This window comes from Drosophila teissieri, chromosome 3L (genome assembly GCF_016746235.2).
Source record: "Drosophila teissieri strain GT53w chromosome 3L, Prin_Dtei_1.1, whole genome shotgun sequence".
Classification (NCBI taxonomy): domain Eukaryota; kingdom Metazoa; phylum Arthropoda; class Insecta; order Diptera; family Drosophilidae; genus Drosophila; species Drosophila teissieri.
This window is the reverse complement of record NC_053031.1, coordinates 15,459,527-15,464,648: the sequence shown is the minus strand read 5'-3', so window position 1 is coordinate 15,464,648 and position 5,122 is coordinate 15,459,527.

Here is a 5,122-nt window from a genome sequence, read left to right as displayed (position 1 = left end):
ATAATAAAAGAACCCAAGCGGATGGAGCAGGGAAAAAGGGGGAAGGCCAAGACACATGGCGTTGTGTCGGTAAGCAAGGAAAAAAACGGCGAGAAAGTCCAAAGGGGTAAGGAATGTGGCTGCCAGTGGCAACAAGAACAAAACAACATGTCAGGCCATAAAAATGAGCAGCTCGTTGGTAAAGAAAGCATAAGGGATAATTGGAGTCGACTTAAGAATACCTTTTAATTGTAATCCAACTGTGAATCCAAAAAGTGCTTGAACTCAGTGTCCCTGCTTAATTGTTCATGTCTTACAATATAAGTGGTATATATGTATATAATATAACTGCTATAAAGTCAAGAACTGTTAAGAATTCAACACACCCATTAGTACCGCGTGCAAGTGGAGCCATTCATGCAGCTGTGATTGTGGGCGTGGTTAGGGGGGAAACTTGAAAAGGCGGAGGGCGAGTGGTACGTGTTCGTGCTGCCGAGATTGACAGTTTGCGAAATGGGTTGAGTAATTCATATGATGAATTATCTACAACTGAAGCACCGAAACGAGATAAACTTAATAGGAGAAAGGAGCACCTGTACTATTAATGGAACGCGCACTTCGAGTGAGATGTTCCTTGAGTGGAGCCTTTAATATGACGTGCTCAGCTATCAGCTACTGTAGTAGTAAGAGAATTCAGCAAAGGATATTAAGATTGACGAATATTATAACTTTAAATGTTCCTTAGTTTTCTACTAAGTTCCTAAAGAACCCTGATCTCCTAATCTCCCAGTTCCTATATAAATCCTTATAGAGGACCCAACCAGATGTCCTTTCGACTGTGGCAACAAATCGCATGCAGAGTTCCCTACAAAGTGGGCTTGTAAATTAATTTCTCGCAGGAAAAGTGAAGGGAAAAGGGCACTCAGCTGCTAATTAATTGCACAACATTTCGGGCGATTGGTCAGGTGGATGTTACCTGTGGTTCCAAAATGCGGGATGAGTGGGGAAAATGAGGTAAAAAGTTTTCAGCTTTTCGGGATGTCAAATGAAAAATTACCGATTTAAATGGCGGTCGCTTTTGCTCTTTGCATTCCTCTTTTTTTGCAGCTCTAACTGCCAGTCGTTTGTCGACTTCAGGAATATCCTTTGGCTCTCCTGCTGACGAATGCGTCTGTGTGCGAGTCTGTTTGCTTGTGTGTGTGTATGAGTGTGTTTGTGACTGTCTGTCGGTGTGGGCCACATGCTGATGAACACGTCTTGTCAGCGGCTAACGAGCGCCACTTACACGCTCAACAATCACTTAACCTCAATTGTTGCTTCTGAATAAAAAATACAAAAAAAAGGAAAAATGAAAGGACGAGGGGCCAACAAGAAAGGGTAAAGGGAAAAGTGTAAAAGGCAATGCCAATGGCTCCACCTCTTAGTTTCGCACTCCCCTCTCTTTTAATGGCAGCTTCTCTTTTGTATGTTGTGTGTAAATATACTTAATTAATTAACTGATTTTTCGCCGTCGCGCGATTCCGGTTGGTTGTGGGAAATATTTACAAAAAAAAAGACTATCACCAGTGCATGACTCCGGCTTTTATTGGAATCCGTTCAAATGCTGGGGAACTTTATTTGGTTTTTCATAAAGTGAATTTTATTACCAATTTACAACAATTTGCACAGTTACACGGAGTAATTGCAACTGCAGGTAATTGGCTTATTCGCATTGGGCCAGGCTTACTATAATTGAAATTGGCGATGATTAAACAGTGTTGTGTGACAAGGCGATTGGGGTAAACTAGTTCATAAGGAGGTAAACTAAGCTACTCTGCGAAGGCCTGAGGCTGACTCCCTTTAAGTGGCTTTTCAGGGGTATACATAGGTGGACCACCGGGACAAACAAGTTGGTCGCTGGGCTTTCCACTCACTTTCTCCCCTTTTGCAGGATATTTTTTTCCTTTATCCTGGCAGCCGCTTAATGCAATCAAAATGCCTCTGGCCGAGTGCCGGAATGGCAATTACTACTGCCACAGTTACTGCTGCACTTCTGCTACCTATGGCACAGAATAAAGCCATTTAAACTGGTCCTCAATTAGGGACTTTCTTCTCTGACCTTACCATACCACTTATGGGATTTCAAAAAGATATAGGATGAAGCTGTAGCCGAATTCCAATTCAAGTTCGACTAGTGAAATGTATTGCACACATGCTCAGCACAGAAACGCAGCTTGCTGTTGATACTGCAAAGTTTCTCCCAGTGTCTTTGCGTTCTTTGCAGTAGAGTTGACTGTAGCGAGTTGACAATGTCGTAGGTAGTGGGGTGGTGTTGCTCCAGAGGGCGGAAGGACGAGGTCGAGGGGTTAGTTGGTGGCTGGGATTTGTGAGTTGGCTTGGCGTGTAATAAGCAATTACAGCGTTCAGGCAAGGCTCGGCAATTAGCCAGATTTGTGCCCAGTTGAGCCTAATCGAGTGCAACTGCAACTGGAACTGCAACTGCACCGGCCTGCTCATATGCAACCTGGGGCAACTTTGCTGTTGCAGGCAAAGTACCGTGGCAAGGTCCTTTAAGGCTGGCAAACTTCATCCGGATATCGGGTTATGCCAAGTCGAGTTCGCAGCGCTGCCATCTAATGTAAATTGAATTTACCCTGCACGAGCAGCGTCCCAGGCTAATGGAATTTAAAAATATGCACCCCACTCCCTCTGTTATTCGCTGCCCCTACACAAAAACAGCAATCAAGCTCGGCTCAAGGTGAGGGAATGGCGCAAAGGGAGGGGCAGAGGGGAAAGGGGAAGCAGCGGCGAAAATAGAAAAAATTAGCAATTAAATTGTAAGGGCAACCTGAAAACAGTTTCCCCAGCCAAGAGCAGCCAGGCTGCGTTATGATTTCATTAATTTAAAGGTAGCACACTGCGAGAAAAGCGACTTGTATGACATACATTTGTATGCGACGCACACTGCAAACATAATAATTTAGGTTATAATTTTAGTAAAAAAACCTTTATAATGATGCCTGATTTTTAGGAAAATAAACTACCAAACTAATCGTTCCCTTGAACTTGCGTTCTAAAAGTAGCAGTTACTGGGTGTCTGGAAAGGTTTTTCTTTACTGAAAACATGAAATTAACGATTTATTTTCTTAACAGTACAGTTTTTCCGCTCAGTGTTTTAGGGACAAGAAGTGGCAGGAGCAGAAGAAAGAGAGGGCGCAAAGTTGTCGTGTCCTTGTCGAAGTTTGTGCCGCTGCCGCCGCTTGGCAATTAGCAAAATGTGACGCGGCTGTTGAACAGCCCGAGCTGAGTTTGGGCTTAGTTGGAGGAGCCAAAGGAGCCAAAAGAGCCAAAAGAGGCAAAGGAGCAGTGAGAGCCTTGGGAGCAGGATCAAGAGCTGGAGGAGCAGCAATATAGTACAGTATTGCGGCTGAAGCAGCTGCGGTGGAATCGGCTTAGCAACTTGTTCGCTGGCTGCGGAAATGTTTTATTATGGGCGGCAGCGGCAACCTGAAAGGCGCTCTTGAGTGGCTAAGCAGTGCCGAGAAGAATCCTGAAAAGTGTTGATAACTCGGCAAGCAGCATGACATAATGAAACTTTCAATTTCGAGGGGTAATTATGCGCGAAACATATCCAACTAATTTCCCCGAAAAAGTAGGCAACACTTTTATCCGCTCATGTTATTCAAATTTGGCTTCGCAATGCAATTAGTTCTTTGCAGCTTAGTGCCAGGTAAAAATTATTTGCATATAGCCAGGCATTTCATAATTTAAATGTAAGCCAGACGTTGGCATTTTATTCAAATCACACTGCAAGACACTAGACAATGGAGTCTGGAGCACAGGATACCAAATTAATAGCAACAAGGATATTCAGCAAGTCTGCCAGCTGCACTATTTTCCATTAGACAAAGGAAGCTGATGATATGGTCTGTCTGCCTTTTCTGTCTGTCTTTTGTTTTTGTAATATTATTTCATTGCTATGTAAACATGCATTTTAAATATACCTCCTTCTATTTTTGGACATTTTATAAAAATCTTCTTTAGCTGAACCATAGTTTCTCACACTCAATTTTAAAGGGATATGCATTAACATTTCCGATTCAATCAACATTTTATTAAAAGCCATGCCAAAAAGCGCATCAAAGTCGGGGGCTGCGTGATTAAAAATGCATAAAAGCCATTCCAGCTAGTAAGCAAATAAAGAAATGCATCAAATTATCTTTCTCTCGGAAAAAAAAAGTATTTAATATGCAAACTGCAAAATGCGATGGCCAAACGAAGCAGAATAAATCGGTCAGAAATGATATAATATTAAACTGACTCCGGCCTGTGAATGGCTGTAAATTAAATTGGAAAATATTAAACAAACATTTGCACTCAATAAAAGCAAATTGCGTTTGTTTGTGCGCAAGTAAACAGCAGCATAAAGTCGCCAGTAAACAGACTCCTGTCTGTTGTCCCCGGCAAAAAAGTGCGCGACAGAGATGGCTAGCTTCCGACGAAAGAGAGGGCAGATCCGGCTTCGGATTCAAAAGGCAAATAGCATCAAACAATTTGATCGTTTTGTTCGCATTTTCAACTGACACAAATTGCGGGAAATTTTGTTTGCTTATTAGCCAAGCATTCAAGCGTATTAATTTCCCCCTCGTCGCTTTCTGTCTTCTAAGATGTCGCGAAAAGTTCAAGGGTTCCAAAGCACACTTTGCTTTCGCTCTAATTGTGTTGTAATTTTATAATTTTGAACTTTTAATTTGATGACAGGACAAGTCCAAGCCAAGGAGAATGTATCAACAAATTTGCCAGGATAAGAGCCAAACTAATTGTTTGCCGCGCTTAAACAAGTTTAATTGTTCAACGAAATCTAAGAAAGGAAGTAAAATAGTTTACTTACATAATTTTGAGTGACTTTAAATTCACATGTGCGCTTTAATGGAACTTTGCTGATTGTTCCGGCTGGAAGTAGGAACTATTGGCGTCGACTCATCGCACAAGCCGGAGCTGGAGCCGCAAAGCATAATTCAATTTGGTCAATCAAGTGCAACACTTGAGCAGTTAGTTTACTGCCGAGCACATATAACCGGCTCTCCTCTGACCGACTGCCTATTGAACTCGATGAATTTATGGCTCAACATTTTAGCAGATGATTGATGGGAGTTTCGGTGTA